This window comes from Rosa rugosa, chromosome 5, assembly GCF_958449725.1.
Source record: "Rosa rugosa chromosome 5, drRosRugo1.1, whole genome shotgun sequence".
NCBI lineage: Eukaryota > Viridiplantae > Streptophyta > Magnoliopsida > Rosales > Rosaceae > Rosa > Rosa rugosa.
In genome coordinates, this window is record NC_084824.1 from 52,068,268 (window position 1) to 52,086,695 (window position 18,428).

Below are 18,428 nucleotides of genomic sequence, written 5' to 3' on the forward strand. Positions count from 1 at the left end.
TCTCGGAAATGAAGGAAATTGAAGACGCGTGGATAACGGAACGGTCTTCAAGGAGGTAACCGCTCCGTTTCGAGATTATCTTTTAAAACTATTTTAATGCGCAGTTAAGGCAAAGTTGAATACTTTATTGCTTACAAAATTTAAAGAAGTTTTTGGGCCAGTGAAGTGGGCCAAATAAATAACATAATATTAATACTACTAATATTGTTCATATTACAAACTAACGGGCCTAACACTAGAGGCCTAAAGACCCCGACCCGCATAAGTTAGACGGAGGAAATGTTCGTCCAGGTGAAAGCTAGCGTCAGCTGCGGCTTGTTCGGCTTGTTGGGCTGCCGTACGAGCCTGGGCCAGGTTTTGAGATAATGTCTTAGAAGAGGCTAAAGGTTGCTCCAGTTGAGGCTCCTCATGGGTGAGCCTGGCCGTCACCGCGGTTAGTTGGGCCTGAAGATCCTGAATCTGGGCCCAAAGGTGATTCTCCGCGAGCCTCAAGTCCCTAATGAGGATGGCCCGCTCACCCAGGAAGTCGCGTAAAGAGTCCATTTGTTGAGCGAGGGCCTGATGATGGGTTTGGGCCTGCCTGGCCTGCGCCGTCGCGGCCGTCTTCTCACTGAGCCACCTGGGGAGATCCTCTAATATCTTGTCTATATCGTGGAACTGGGCTTCAGTGATGGCACCCTCACGGAGAAGTACACGAAGGTACTCCAAAGCTCTCGTGGGCGCCCCGAGCATCAGGATGTCGGGGCCCAGGAGACGGCGAAGGCCTTCCCTAGCATCATCTACAACTCCAGATGGAGTCACTTCGAGCATGCGAGCCAGCCGCTCTAGTCTGGAAGGAGGCGCTGGCGGTGGATTTGGAGCAACAGCGATAGGAGCCTTAGGAGGCTCCGCGACAGGGACTGCCTCTGGCACTGGCTCAGGGTTCACTCATTCCCGTACTTCAAGTACTTGGGAGGCAAGTTCTTGGTCAACTAAATTTTCGCCATCTGGTTCAGCGGGATTTTCGCCAGCTACCTCCTCGGATGCGACAGCCCCCTCCTCGTTGGAAGCAAAGTTCTGACCCTACAAAGAAATGTCAGGATGTCAAAGAATCAAGATGGGAGTCAGAGTAAAGATACGTGGTTACAAGAAAGTGTACCTCTTCAGCAATTGGCTCGCGGGGAGCTCTTGAAGCACTGAGAAGGATGGGAGTTTCTGTTGCCATTTGTTCCTGGGCAACCTCGACAGGGTCTGGAACTGAGTCAGGCGCTACTTGCAATAAAATATGAGTTAAGGGGGGTAAAAACATAAGGAGAGAAATGGAGAACATGCGAAGGAAATTACCTCATGAGAGGGCTCGTGGATTACAATGCCGGCTTGAGCAGGACGCGGGGCTCGCGCGGGTCGCGAAGTCGGCACAGGTTGCGGAGGTTGTGCTTCATCCTCAGGGAAGCGGGCGAGCAACTCAGTATTAGCGTCATAGGGATACCTCAAGTCTTGGAAGAGGGTCGCGAAGAGCTCGTCATCTCGCTGTCTCCAACAGTTGACAGAGACTTATGACCACCATTGGTCGTAGTCCTCAGCGACCCCATCAGCGGGAACGATCTCGTTGGCCCAGTTAGGAAGGTCAACCAGTGCGAGCATGCTTTGGGCTGGTGGAGGCCCGGTTGTGGGGCCAATTCTGAGCCAGGAAGTGTTGTAGTTCCAAGCCTCATAAAGGGGAAATGGCACTAACTGGATCAGGCCGAGTTGGCGAGCAAAGTGATTGGGGGCATAAAGCTCGTAACTAAGTTCATCAGCGGCGAGCCTGATATCTGAGCAGGAGATCGCGTGGCGAAAGGCCAATCGCGCGCGATCGCTATAATTAGGGTCTCTAGGAAGAAACCCATGTTCAAGTAGGGGCGGGAATCTTCTATCAAGCACCAGATCTGAGTACGGCATCTCGTCCAAGAGGTACAAATATGAGAAACATTCAGAATAAGGTGGGAATGTGTACCTTGCCTCGCGGCATAGCCATTGACTAAAAAGCTCATCGGCCGGTGGTAGCGGTGGGATGTCTTCTCGGCGGAAATATAGGAAATAAGTTTGAATCCAGAAGTCGAGGATCCAAAAGGGGCCAGACACGCCGGTCTCGAAAGGGTGCATGGTGGCTTGGTACAAAGTACGGTAGAGTGCACCTAGTACCGGTTGTCCGAGCCCTACGCGGCGGCCATTGTAGAGGGTCGTGGCCAGGAAAGTCTAAGGACCAGTGGGCTTATTGGTAGAAGTGCAGAAAATGAATTTGTAAAGCCAATATTCCAGGAAAGCAATCCTGCCGGTCGCATTGTGTTCTTTGCAGTAATGGGCCAGCCGCCGCTATAGGAGCTGCGACCAGTTTGAGCCATTGTCGAGGCGAATGTGACGGAGTCAAATTGACCATGAACGTAGGGCTCGCCGTCGATGGGTAGGCCAGTGATGGTGAGCATATCTAACAATGTGATGCTCATCTGGCCGAATCGAAAGTCGAAGGTGTTGGTGGCGGTGTTCCAGAAGCAAAGAATGGCGGCCAACAGTGAGCGATTGCCACCGAGCGGAAAGTGAAAACATAGATCAATGGTGTGGGTGATACCTGCCGCATTCCAGCGAGCCAGATCTCGCGATTCGCGATACCAGGAGTGCTCCGCCGCGCTGATGGTGGGCTAGTACCCTATTTTGGCTCTGTGCGGATGCGCGCCCCAGCTATTGAAATCTCCAGGGGTCCTACGGATGGGTAGACCGTAGAGGGCGAGAGCGTCGTCTGGAATGGAATCTCGCGGTGAATGACCCAGTTCAGCATGATTGTTTGGGAGTCTGAGGAGCAGAGGTCTCTGGACGTTGGTGTGGATGAAGCAGTGGGCACCGATATTGGTTCCCCAGGTGTGAGCAGCCTTCTCGTTGATTTCCTCCTCGTGATCGATGATCATTTTCTTGGGGGGAGCCATTTCTGGGTTTCTGTGAAGAAATAGTATGGAACAAGAAGGTTTCTGGGTTTAAGAGAGACTGGAGAGTTTCTGATGTGACAGGTTTGAAGTGGCTGCAGGTTTAAATAAGAGATTTTGTGAGGGAAACGATACGACGAAAAGATATTTTGCAAGCGAATGGACACGAGCCCTCATTAATGGCCTCGTTTCGGTCATCAAGAGTGTCGTTTAAGTCCCCTTCGATCAGTTACATTTTCGCAGACCTGATCTCGGGCCTGGGGGGCAATGTTTAAGCCCAAAAGTAATTTTGGCAAGATCCCTTTAGGGGATTTAGCCTAGCGGGCCGATACCTGCGGCCCAAAATTAAGTCTACTTGGGTTTGGGGTATAGCTTCACCCATTCCGAGATCCATAAGGAAAACGAGTCCTTATTGGAGTCAAGTAGCGGAGATTGAATAGGAAACTTCAGTCAATAATCCTTCTATGGCAAGGAACAGTCGAAACCCTAGGGTATAAATACCAAGTTTCAAGGAAGAAACAAGAGACAACTCTTCAATCAACTAATCGCACAGATTATCAAAGCCTCTCCGGAGCAAACCTACCTGCAACCTAGTTGCAACCCAGCGAAGCAAGGGTAACGCCCTCGCAACCCAGCGAAGCTAAAGATATGCTTTAGCAAACCCATTCTTTCTCCAAACTTCCCGGTGATTGCTCTGCTCAACCTACAACGTTGAGTATCGATTCGGTGACGCGAAGAGATCACAACACAAACCCTTTTCCGTAAGGAAAGAAGTCCTTTTCCTAAAGGCAGAGAAAAGAACCTGGTGACGAGGTTGGTGCTCTCCTCGTCCACAGCATTTGAGAAGAAGTTAGGTCAAGGGACTCCCCGACGACTGCACCCCACGGTGCTGGCACGCCTGCGCACTCAAAAGAGACAGTTTGCACCCAGACTGGTTTTGGAGCCAAACACTACTGTTCTTGAATCTTGATACAAGTTTATTAAGGATGTTGTGTTATGCTCGAAGTTTTTGCTTTCAGCTTCCATAGTCAATCACCATGTGCTTTTGTCGCGTGATTAGTAACTTTTGGGAGGATGAATTCTCAATTTCTGTCTCTAAAAGTTGAAAACTTTAAGCAGAGGTATTCTTGACTGAAATTTTGTGTATGTTTAGGGATTTCAATGTTATGTTGTGACTGCGTGACTGTTTGATATGTACTGTTTTATTTAATTTACACGATCATTTAATACTGTTCTCCTTGCAGTATCATGAGTATGCAATCATGCTTCTCTTTTTTCTTTTTTTTACATATGTACTCATTTAATTTGCACATTCTATTTCAGAAGGAGGTTGGCATGTAGAGCTCATGAATTTTGTCTCTCATTTTTTCAATAATGCAAGCTCTCTATATTTCTACTTAATCTCAGTACTGCTATGTTCACACTCTCTTTTGGTTTCTTTTTTGGGTGAACTAATTAAGGCAATATCTAGCTCTCACCAAGCAACTTGGTCTGTACTGATTTGGATTTGTAATGGATTATATGATTTGTCTATCATCCTGTTGTTTTCTTATGATTGGCTTCTTTGTACATCCTTCCTATCTATATTGAAACCCTTAGCCTGCATTAGAAATGTAGACTATTTTTGACCACCTTGCTCCTTTTGTCGGTGATCATTAGATGATATGCACATTTCAATGCATATAAAACCAAGCATAGAGCACCTGTAATACTCATTAATTTCAGGCTAATTAGATCTTCAGTTGTCCAGAGAATTCTGGTGATGATCTTGCCATTGCTTTCTTTCTACTGGTTGGTGGTGAAGTTTTGGCCTTTTCTCTTTTGCAGAATTTACAAATCCATATGGAATTCTATCTACATCTCTAGGCAGTTCCAAAGCTTCATGTGATAGATTCTCTCAATTTGGCACAGCACGCCATTACCATGATCTCGATATGCAAAATGACATGTTCTGGCACAATGAGAAAGATGATGCAAACTTCATGACTCCATGCTTTAATGGGGCAGACTTCTTTGGTTGTCTCAGTTAGGATAAGTTCATCATGAATTCGGATCACTCTAACAAGCAAAACGAGGACCTACTGGGTTTGCATTATATATGTGAAGCATTTCGATAAAAAATAAGCCTTGATTACTTGGACAAGAAATGTCTTGCTAATTAATATTTCTTCCATGGATGACAGAGGTGTTTATGTGACAAATTACTATCATTTTGAAACGAAACATCAGCTTGAAGGAGGCTCTGAGAAGGAGCCTGCTGGTAAAAAGTTGAAAGAAATTGATTAGGATAACTTTCAGTTTGTCGTTTGAATGTTTCAAGGGGTTTTTCTTCCTCATAGAATAAGAAAGAGTTTCAACAATTCTCCTAAAAGGACTTCCACCAACAGCTGGTTGGAAAATGTAGAAGGTTCTTTTGATTTACATGGTAAGGTTGCAGAGAAAGATATCAGGCCGAATGGAATTGACAGCTCTGAAGTTGGAAACAGTGATATTAATGAAGAACCCATGATCCTGAGGCTGCTACTGATGAGAGTGTTTTATTCATAATACTGATGAAAATGACTATGAAGTTTTCGACTTAAGAGTCATACACTAGGAAAAACACTTAGCGAGATGGTCTTTTTGTATCTATATATGTTTGAATCTTTACACTGGGGTTTGAGTTCATGTATCTGTCAACTGTAATCGTGTATTGTGCCATTTGCTGGACTGAATTTAAAGCAAACAAGGATCTACCTATTGTGCTAAAGACCATGATTGTAGGCAGATACGATATAACCAAATATCTAGGTTCGAACACTTTCAGTAAAGTTGTACAGACTCATGATCTTCACACAAGAATCGATATTTGCCTAAAGATCATTAAAAAATAACAAAGATTATTTTTATCAGAGTTTAGATTAGATTTTTTTTTTTTTTTTGAAATAACACAAGTATAGCTGCGCTCAAGCCTTAATCATTAATGAAACCGCAAAATACATGGGATGACATTATGCCTAGACCCTAAAATACAATAAACATCAAGAGAACATACAGAGATAATAACCGGAGTCTCAACTAGGTATATATATTCTACCAAGCATCAATTAGTAAAGAGTGCACTGTTGGCTACTCCATTCTTTTTACAATTGTGGTGAAATAATGGAAATATATTGCTTACATGGAGCCATAATTTATTAATACTATTAGTTTATCCACTATGTTGCGACCGGAAAAACAATTCGGTAGCACTTAGTGTTGGTACTTTGTTCATTTGCAGATATTAGTATAGATACATTGTTACAGTCCTAAATTAGGATGCGCCGACTATAGCACTCCTAATATGCAAATTACATTGTGGTGATCAAAGACTAGGCCTTGGGTCTCAGGCCCGAACAGTCGTCTTGCCCGAACAGACGTCTTTTGACGTCTTTCTTTGTTTTAGATAGACATGAGAGCAGTTACAAATACAAAGGACACATTTGTTCGATTTTGGAATTCAAATCGAACAGTTGTAACTTCTCATACCAGTTCAATCTGAACTCTATAAAAGACTCACAAAGGCCAAGTCTCAATATCCATCAGTTTTGAGACTCACATATCTTCCATAAAATCTTCTGAGAGAAAACACAAATTGACGTTCGCGATAGAATCCAAGGCAACAGTGCTAACCTTGGATTGACAGTTGAATCCTGCAGGGCAGACATCCACGAAGATCTACAGCAAGTGTGTAGGGACGTATTTCTGTCTTAGGACATTGCACCAAAGCAAGCCTCTCTCAAAGATTCAAGTCAGTGAATTCGATTTCTCCTTTCTTGATATACTTTCATTTGTTCTTTACGTATTGTTATCGTTCCTTTTAATTTTAGGATTGCAACTTCACTGCAATCCTTTGTCGTATTTCAATCTGCCTTTAATTTTACTTTAATATTTTAGGATTGCTAACTACTTCCAATCCTAGTCGTAAATATATATATATCTGGTTGCAAACAACGTTTTGTTTCTTGAATTGATCTGTCACTTACAATACCTATTTCTAAATTCTAACACTTAGTTTAATCCTGCCACTGGGAGGTTGCGACCATTTGACTAAGTGAGGAACATGCCGCCTAACCAGAGTAGACAAGGCACACAAGGTGTATAGGCCTGGACAAACCCTTCATCATCAACCTATCAAATAGTGAGAGTGACTTATTGACGGCCTAAGGCCACTAGCAACTAAAAAGTAAAAATAATAATAAAATAATACAATAAAATAAAATATTGCCCAATAAGGGCCTAAGGTCTAGGTCTAGACATAAAATTCCAACAAGGAAGAAAGGAGACATCTCCAGTTCACATACAAGGCCCAACCCAAATCTAGCACCAAACCACCGTTGTTCCCATCGCACCACTCCAGCCGGACCACCAACACCACCATCAGACCATCCTCATAGCCCCACCACCGTCGCTCCTCCATCAAAGGCTGACACCATCCCCCAGCCCAGATCTTGTAAAAATAGAAGCAAGGCAGCCATTGTCGTTAGACCTCAGCCAACCATCAACATCGTCAGCCTTAGATGAACAACCATTAACTCGCTTGACAGACTCGGGGAAAGTCCAATCAAGAAAACCTAATAGCACAACAAATCGCCCCCTTTCAATGTGATATGTTTTAACCCCACTCTGATCTGGTTTGAAACCAAACCGATTTGGCCTGAAAGCTATCTGATCCGCCAATCCAACTATCCAAACGTCTGTTAGCCACACAGCCACTCTCAAGGCCTCAAGTATAAGGGCCAAGTTATGGCTCATGAACCTTGGTTTCCGCGTGCGGGGCCAGGTAAAACTCGATCGGAAGTGCTCCAATCGGTGTATCGCAGAAAGCCGCTGTAGGGGATTATGAGTAGGGGATATCGTACCCAAGGGATTGGAAAACCCACTCTAGCTAGGGAAAACCTAAAGGGCTAGATGAATATGCAAATGTACAAATCACAAACAAGGGCTCACAAGGGAACCAAGTTCATGGTGAATATATGCAAGATGGTGTAGTGGTTTGATTTTGGCTTTGGAGATGGTTTCAACTCAAATTAACACAAGATAAAAACTTGAAATGTAATCTAGGCTATGCTAAACTAGATGTGATAGAATGGATGGAAGTTAGAGCTTTAGGTTGTTCACCATATATAGCCTCCCTTACATGCATTGATGTTCAAATTGTAAGTAACGCAATCCCAAGTATCCAATTAACCTCTTAGCATCCAGATAAGACTACTAAGGCCTAAACTCCTTTCATTTTATCAATTTCCACAAGATAAGTGCGAAATTAACTACCCAAGAACAAGTTATATTTCCAAATAAGTATAAATTTCTTGCTTCTAGATGCATAAAGGTTTGAATTTAGATAATCAAGCAAGAAAACCAATCCTAGGTCTAGGTAATTTTAACTCACTACCCTCACATACACACTTAGTGTGCTATCATGCTATTAATGTTCAAATCTAGCTACTCTCTAAACATTCTTCATGTAATGACAAATGCAAAGTATTCAAATAGCTAGATTCAAATATAAGCATTCACTTCTTGAATTAGCATGTGAAGATGATCATGGAAATTGCATCAAATAAGATTCAAACATCAATTCACTACAAGTTTGGTTAAGGCTTTCAACCCTAGCCCCGACAATAGACTACTCACACATATCTACATAAACTAGCATCAACATAATGGAAAACATTAAGCTAACAAAGGATAGAGTTTAGAAATGACTAGGGATGATCACAAATGAAGGATAATGAAGTGATTGATCATGGAAACTTTGTCATGAAGATGATGTGGTGGCTCTTCTTGTGCTCTAGCTTCTTCCATGAACTCTTTCTTCAAGACTTGAGATTATGATGAAGCTTGGTATATGTAAGATGTTATGAGTAGGAATGTAGTTGGAAAATGAAGTGGTAGACATGGAGGTTTTGTGGAGGAGATGATAGTGGATTATGTAGAAAATAGAGAGAGAAAAAGATGTAATGGCTAAATGTGGGTGATGTCATCTTCCTTGTGAGAATGTGTACTTAAATAGATGGAGAGAGATGTGTGAAATGGTGTTGAGAAGTCAAGATAGCAGCTAGGTTTTTGAATTGAGCAAAGAGGTGGAGTATGAGAGTAGTCATAGATCCCAAAAACAAGGGAAAAAAGTATGGGAGTGATAGTGTAGATTAGAGTAGGAAATGATGAGTGAGAGATAGTGATTAAGCCTAAAACATGATAGATATTGAAGTGATGATGATGGTGTTGAAACCGGAAAAAAATAAATCACGAGTCTAAAAATTACATGGTGATGGTCTTTCAAAATAAATCGGAAAAGTGGGAGCCCATTACAACAAATGTCGGTGCACAATTACACGCTTGTACAAGCTGTTGCGAGACCAAAAAAAAAAAAAAAAAAAAAAACAAAAGGGAACACATTCATATATCTCTACTGATAAGCTTACGGTTTGTTAGCTTTGAATGAAGATAATTGCCATTCAAAGTTTGGTTGGCTTTGACCAAATTCAAACAGCAAGCATATGAGATATATTGCTATTCAAAGCTTTGACTGGATTCAAACGGCAAGCAAAGAGATGTTAAATTATCTATCTAACAAGGATAACAAAAGCCACCTTTCAAGGCTGAAAATATGAGTTAGTTGCTGCTTTGATCATATATTCAAATTTGAATTTGAATGAGAGATATTGTCATCTTCAGCTCACACAGTGATCCTCAGTTGCCTATAAAAGGCTCTACAACAACAAGGAAAGGGGGCAGAAAATACAACATAGAGGAGAGCATAAGAGAAAGACGCAGCAGAGGAAAAAAGACGCACAGAGCAGAAATACAGAAAGGAGAGAAATAGAGAAGGAAGGTCCAAGTTCCGCTACCAGAGAAAGAAAAAAAAAGTTGCAGGTATACGGCTGCATCCATGGTTATTTTTCTTTTATGAAATTGCCCAAACGATGCTCATGACAGGAAAAGAAGTCTGCTTCCCTGCCTTCAATTGATCCGGAAGATAATGACCATCTTGTATGGAGTTTACAAACTCTAATAGGCCGTTCATGAACGACCACAACCATTAGAGTTTTTTCCAACCTCTCTACGATGATGTTTAACGCATCGAAATACGGTTGTTCACGAACAGCCTCGTTTCAATGCTCGAAGCTCCCCTGAAATGGTGTTGCTTGCAACTCTTAGGTGCTCTCCAATGCTTAACGCATCGAAACAATACGGTTGTTCATGAACAGCCTTGTTTCAATGCTCAAATCTCCCTTGAAATGGTGTTGCTCATGCACGACTCAAGCTTCTCCTAAAATGACATTGCCGTGGTCCTCCTACCAAAATGAGAATGAAACAAGCAGAGGAATGGAAGTTCTTGCAACTCTTCAATTGTGAATGAGAGAAAATAATAAAGTGCTATAGCACTCTTTTCTCTATTCAAAGTAAAAGAGACGGAATACTTGACATAGTTTCAAATTTCTCCTGCAAGTATCGAACAGAGCCATCACACCTCCTGCAGGGGAAGAATTCAAGCTCTCTAATTCTTGTTTGGCATGTGGCACCAACTTGAAAAGTCAAACGGTGGAGAAGTAACTAAGGCCGGCATACAAAAGACAAATGCTTTGAAATCAATATAAAAGCAATTAAAAAATGTATGGCTGCAAGTTAGTTAGCAAAGACAATGTCCAGATGCTTGCAAGTCTTTATAATTAAACTTTTGCTTTTGCTCTGTTTCTTGAGGCGGTGGCTCAAAAATGGAAGAAGACAAAGTAGAGGCCGACTTAATTGGTGGAAGAGAACTCCAGAATGAAAGGAGCTTCTCACCGAATGCTCGAAGAAGAGCCAAAAGATCAATGAGTATGTGGTTTTAGATAGAGAGCATTGACAAGTGAAAACAAGAAAGGTCAATTGTCAACTACATGCAAGATGATGAGTTTGAGAGGCAAATTTTGTCCTAACCAAACTTGCTGAGCCAAAAGATAATCATACAAGCATTAATATTAATGCTACCTATTCATATCACCACACGAACATGGTGCATTCTTTGATAAAAACTCAAGTCAAAGTGGCAGCATTTTGAAGGCTTCCGGGACAAAGATCCAAGACTTCTCAAAGGTTGATATGGGACAGAACAGTTAATGGATTTACAAAATATATGTCCATTAATTTCCAAGTCCAGCGGCAAAGTTTCATGGAACAGGGGATATCATAGAAGTTAAAATTAATTTAAGAAGAAAGTGAAGAGTTTCAAGAATTCTCTAAGAGTGTGTTTGGATGAGGGAAAAAATGATGGAATTTAATTGAAAGTGAGGATTTCATAATTCCTACAAGCTAATTCCCTCGTTTTGCATTATCAGATTGGAAATTTTAAATTTCTCTGTGGAAAAAAACGAAGGAATTCATTATTTAAATTCCCCACTTCAATTTCCACCAAAATAGGTGTCATTTACAAATTCATTTGCAGTATTCAATTTTCATTTCCAAAACAAGGTTTTTTTCTATTTTATTTTTTTATTTATTTTAAACTTTCTTAATTAATTACATATTTCAAATCCTAAATAGATACAACCAAACAATAGAAATTGCAATTAATGGAATTTTAGATTGATGGAGTTAAAGATTCCATCATTTATAAATTCCTACGGATTTCATAATTTTCTCATCCAAACGCACCATAAATTCCGAGTCATTGGGCCTCCTACCAAAGAAAAGGAAGCAAGCCCAGTTTACAGGGGTTCACTTCAAATCTTGAGCTCCGAATTGAAAACCCGACTCGTCAAAATGACATACAATGACTCGATGTAAAGCTCAACTGTTCGCAATGGGTGTCCAAATCACTTGTTTACTTGAGCCCATTTACCTTTGAAGCTCGGGCCCGATTAATTTGTTCGTCGACAAGAGCATATGTAGCAAAAAGTCCATTTCCAAATCTTGGGCCCACTGCAAAGCTCAGTACGTCAGGACCCCGAATCAAGTCAACAAACACTCTACAATCTGGATGTCTACAAAAGAAATCCATTTAACGGGTTCAAAAAAATACATACATCCGTCGAACACAAAAGTTGGTATAAATTGAGAAATACCTATCCATATGAACTACGGTCGGTTTGATCCCACAATGGGTACGTAGGCAATCTAGCAACACCCACTAGATGCAACCACAAGTCCAAACAGAATCCCTGACTCCACCAGTCAAAATTCAGCCAGTCCTAAATTGAATCACTGACTCCAGTCAAATTCTACCAATACCAGAAATACAAATTCTTGTGAACTACAACGGTTTGATCCCTTTTCAAGGGTATGTAGGCAATCTAGCGACCTACTAGATGCAACCGCAAGTCTAAACAGAATCCCTGACTCCATCAGTCAAATTCATCCAATCTGAATCCCTAACCTCACTAGTCAAATTCATCCAAACACCAGAAAGGTCAAATCATTCCCAAAATGACCTCAGACACAAATCGAATCCCTGGTTCACTCACACCAAATTCGTCCAAACACTATTCTCATTCCAAAAAAAGCAATACCCTCCAATGGGTCATTCACTCATTGGAATTCTTGAACTACGAGTGGTTTGATCCCTCTCAAAAGGTACATAGGCAGGCCATTCAAATCCGGGTGCAGCCGCAAAAACAAACAAACAGAAATCCACAATTGGTTTCTTCATAAATGGAATCTCGAAGGGTGTTTCCCTGTAACAAGGGATTGTAATTATGAGGCACATTTTGTCTTGAATGGGTCGAACCCAAAATAATTAAAACTCTATTCATTAAATGAATACGAGTCCAATTATGTTGGGAGACATTTACGCTCACTATGTGCAATTTTTACTCAACAGATGGTGGACTTTTGGGTAATAAGGAGTGTTTGGTTAAATTGGAACCAAAAGGTTTGAAATTTGGTTAAGATAGAATGATGGTGAATGGATGTAATGAAATAAATGCTATGGTACTCATCCTCCTTGCTCCTCCATGAATATGGCTGGAAAATACATGGCACCACCGTGAGTGATGGTGCACCGCAACTTGTGCCTCAAAAAGTGGTGGTGCATGGAAAATTTGCTGGAATTTCACTTTTTTCTCCTCTTGTCAAGATTTTCTACAAAACATCGAATTGGATTAGTCAACATTAAATTAGATTTTAGAACAAGTAATTTTCATGTTTTAAGGCACAAATATGTATATGAATTATGATCCAACAACACCACACAACCCTCGCGAGTCACTAGAGAAAACTCCTTCCTTCACCTACGCTAAGAGCTTTGTGCCTACGGAAGCCGCCTCTCCCTAACTTGCCAATAATGGCATAAAAAACTAGCACGTCTGATGACCACGTCTTGAGAACGCGCCATTGGATGGAGAGAGAAAAGCAAAGGGTTAGGTTGATAGTGCGTGCAGCAAGTTTTAGGGTTTTTTTTTTTTTTAATTGATGTTTTTCCAACTTTGTTTTTTTTTTTTTTTTGAAAAGAAGAGGTCAACTTTTATTAAGAATAATAAGAATTACATATGGTCTTCTCAGCTGCAATAACAGCAAGCAGAAAGGGAGGAGAAGAAAAATGAAAACATTCTCGAGATAACGAACTAGCAAATGCAGCCATCAGATGCGCTGCTTTATTAGCACCTCTTCTAGTATAAACTACCTTCAAATTAGAATGAGCTCTCAAAATGGAGCCCAAATCATCATAAAGCCACCCAAGCTGTGAGAAATTACTCCCCCCAGACCTGCACAATTGTTGCTGCACAAGCTGAGAGTCAGCCTCCACTATGGCTGGTACCAAAACCTGATCCAAGACAAAGTCAAAAGCTAGTTTACATGCCAAGGCTTCTGCATGTTCAGCTGAAAGAAAACCACTCAGTGGTTTCCCTCCTCCTGCTATCACTGTGCCATTGCAATCACACACCACAAAACCAGCGCTACCTTTTCTTGAGACATGATCAAAACTGCCATCCACATTAATTTTATAGATACCCACTGATGGAGCCCGCCACCTAGCCAATCTTGAGCTGCCAGTCTCCCTCAAGGTCGGCCTAGTATTATGAAAACGAAAATCCTGTAATCTTGCAGTAGCCTTAAGCAGAACATCCCAAGGTTGACCTTTCGTATCATCCCATACTCTACTATTTCTTTCCTTCCACACACTCCACAAAAGAAACAAAAGATCCCCCAAGTCCTTTAAAGATAAAGCCTGAACACAAATGCTCAACCACCCTAGCAAGTCACAATTCAAAGCTTGTGGACTGAAACAAGTTTGAACCAACACACCATTACCCTGTAAAACCTGTTTTGTAAAAGGACAATCACGACAAATGTGCAAAGATGTCTCAGTTGCACTTTCACAAAGAACACAAACCTGTGTTTCCAAAGGCACTCTTCTAGACAGTAATCTTTCCCTTGAAGGGAGAATGTTATGACAAACCCTCCAAATATGAATCTTCGCTGAACTAGGCATCACTACCTTCCATAATTTCTTCCAAAAATCGACACCAACAAAGAGTTCAAATGGACTTCTAGAATTAGAATGAGAAAAAGAGAATCGATAAGCAGTTTTTACCGAATACTTACTGTCCCTCGCCAACTTCCATACCAATCTATCTTCTACATTCCTTGAGCTTAGTGGTATGCTCAATATCGCTCCTGCTTCTTCCACATAAAAAAGCCTATTAATTAGCTCAACATTCCAACTTCCAATATTGGAGATCAGATCCTCTACCCCGGCCACCTCCTCCAAGGCCGTTGCATTCACATTGGGTTTCCCACTTGGTAAGCTAGGCACCCACGAGTCCAACCAAATGTTTACCTGCAACCCATTACCAATCTGCTAATAAACACTTTCTTGTAAGAGTTCCCTTGTAGAGAAAATACTTCTCCATGAATAAGAAGGAGAGGTGTGTAATTCTGCTGTCCAAAAGGACTCTGTAGGGTAGTACTTTGCTTTATAAATACGGGTAATAAGAGAGTTGGGGTTAGAAATCACCCTCCACGCTTGCTTAGCAAGCATTGCTGAATTGAAGATTGAAAGGCTGCGAAAGCCAAGACCCCCCTCTTCCTTCGGATTACACAATGCATTCCATGTTTTCCAATGTATTTTCCTCTTGTCATTAGTGCTTCCCCACCAAAATCGAGCACACATCTGCTCAAGATCAACACAAAAGTTCTTTGTTAACTGAAACACACTCATTGCATAGGTAGGTAAAACTTGCGCCACTACTCTGATCAATATATCTTTTCCTGCTCTGCTCAACATCTTCCCTTGCCAACAAGAAAGCTTCTTAGCTAGATTGTCCTTAATAAACTGAAAGGTAGCTGTTTTCTTCCTCCCTACATAAGTAGGCAGCCCTAGATATCGTTCATGAGATTCAACCACCTCAACACCTAATAGACTTGACACTTCATCTTGCATAAAGTCTGACACATTCTTACTAAAAACCACTGAACTCTCCCATAAGTTTCAATAACATCCTGAATCTGGTAACAGTCCTCCAATGAAGCATGAGCATCTAACATACTATCATCCGCGAATAAAAGGTGATTTACGGCAGGAGCATCATGACATACCTCAATACCTTGAAGTAAACCCATCTCCTGTTTCTGTCTTAGCAAAGCAGAAAAACCTTAAACGCCAAGCAGAAATAGATAGGGGGATAGTGGATCCCCTTGTCTCAATCCTCTACTTGGAATAACTAAACCTCGGGGTTTTCCACACACCAAAAAAGAGTATCTCACTGAACTAATGCATTGCATCACCATCTCAATCCAACCATGATTAAAACCAAACCGGTCCAGAACCTTTCTTAGAAAATTCCATTCCATTTGATCATATGCTTTACTTAGATCGAGCTTCAATGCCATAAAACCTTCCCCTCCCTCTCTCTTATTATGAACAAAGTGGGCAGTTTCATTAGCTACCAGGATGTTATCAGTGATCAACCTCCCAGGTACAAAAGCACTCTGATAAGGGGAAATTAGAGAAGGTAGAACCTGCTTCAACCTGTTAGCAATTACCTTTGAACAAATTTTGTAGATTACGTTACATAGAGCAATTGGCCTCAAATCCGACATGTGTTCCGGATTATTTACTTTGGGAATCAAGCAAATATGAGTAAAATTGATTTGAGGAAGTAGTTGACCTGAATGCAGAAAATCCTGAACTGCCTCTGTAACATCTGCTCCAATAGTTTCCCAATAGTGTTTACTTTGGGAAAAAATGGGAGGCATGTCATCCGGTCCCGGAGATTTAGTAGGATACATCTGGAATAATGCATCCTTCACTTCCTCTTGAGAATACGACGCACAAAGTTGCTCATTCATACCATGTGTGACACAAGGCTGTATTGCTGCAAGAGATTTCTGGGTTATTTTCTTCCTTATGCATCGACTCTTCCTCCATGCGACTCTTCCTTAATACAACTAAAACTCTAGTTATCCTAATTCGTTTTGCCAAAAATGTTATCCCAATTCCAATCAATCATCCAAATAAACAACGTGTCTTGAATACGATTGGTAGACAAGAAATATTGATCATTGTAATGATCAAGGATGCGAAACCTGGACTAAGAGTATCCAGATGCATCCATGAGAAGAGAAATTAATAAAGATAAATTTGAGAAGCATTTTCCAACTTCAACTGCGATGGGTTGGGTTTTCATTAATAAGTTTCACTTCCTGATTCCAAAACTTCATGAATCTAATCAATCAATGGGATTATAATTTTCAATTTCAAAGAACCCAAATTGAATTTGTGAGATTCAATTGCTTATTGGAGGCTTTGGACGATGAGCTCAGTCTCCTGACAACGAACAATGAAGCTGTGAGCGAGGCGAGGAAAATGGAGGCTGCCGATTTCACGGCGAGTCATCTGGCGACTGCATTGGACGTTATGCTTGGCAATTTCCAATTTCAAAATTGATGGATCTTTTGAAAAGTTACTCAAAGATACAATAAAATTAGACTTATTATCCTAAGAATTGTTCCACTCGCAGAAAGTATAATTGATGAATAGGGAAAATCGTCCAAACAGTGTCTGAACTTTTCTAGACTATTAATTTTCATACCTGTATTTTGAAAAACATCAAAATGGTACCTGACGATTTATGCCCGACCCAACTTCCGTACCTAGCAACAGTAACATCGTTAACTTTTCAAGGGTATATTCATCATTTCAGTATTCATCCTCCTCTCTCTCTCTGCAACTTCATGCTTTGTTCTCTCTTCTTGTTTCACTTCTTTGCACCTTGTAGGGGGCACTTTGATCGGAGTTGTACGGCAGTGGATATTCATGGGTAGGGACCCAAAACTTTGCCCCTTTGTCTGAGTTAGCGAAGACTAGGCCCAACAAACTTCGAAGGATTAAAAATCCTAGGAAGGTTGCTGTTGTGTTCTTCCCGGCAGTTCCTATATATATGCATGGCAGTGAATCGATCATTTCAAAAGAGGCTTGGCAAGATGCGTGTGGCGTGGGAGCTAGAAAAGCATGAGTTTGAGAAGAAGAGGTTCCAGCAGTGTTGTGTACTGGTTGAGGTTTGTGAGATAAGGGGGTTTGGATAGAAGGTGAGTTTGAAAGGATGGAAAACTATGGATGGATGTGGGAGAGAGGAAGCATGAGAGAAGAAGAGTGCTAGGGAACTTGCTAGCACACTCCGTCCTGCCTCTGCTTGGTTAGTAACATAGCTATTTATATACAATTCCAGCAGCCAAAGGAATCTCGGTGGAAGGCCTTTACTGCTGGGTAAAGAGATGGCTTGGGTTAAATGCATGTACTGGATTTTGCAATGTGTTTTGGTTTGTCAAGTTGTGTCTAGGGCTATGAGATTTTGGGCAGATTTTCTGCCATAATTTAGGCAGGATTTGCTGCTAGGATTGCAATCCCAAGATTTCTGCTGTGTTGCTGGGATTATGTGCTGCTAGGATTATGGGATTATGTGCTACTAGGATTATGAGATTATGTTATGCGGCTAGGATCAAGAATCCTATGTTTAGCATTTACTATTTTGTTTGTTTCTAAAGGATTTGGGCTTGGGTTTTTGGGCTCTCTCTCTTCTTCACTTACCTATATTAAGAGTTAGGTCGTTGGGCATGAATTTTGGTCCCAAGTCCAAAATTATCAACAAGCCTAAAACTAATAACGGGCCTCATGCAATTCCGTTACCTTCCACACCACACCCATTCTTGTAAGCCCCAAGTGCGTGAATGTGGCTTGGGTCCACGTGCATGGCGTGATGTTTGCGGGTGTAATTTGCCTCGAAATATGAATTGGGCTTAAAGCATGAATTGGGCTTGTTAGCTGGATTTTTGGGTGTCAACATTAGCCCCCTTGATTATGTAGGTCGTGCAAGCATGTTGCGGGCTACATAATCAAATCCGAAGACTCATTGCATGATATATTGGCTTGAAAGATATGTTGGCTTGCAAATCCTCCAAATATGAGCTACGACTTATTCAGCTTGAAAAACAAATGCTAGTCGTCATCGAACTCCTAGAAGGAAAGAGTTCAGCCTCCAATCACCTTTC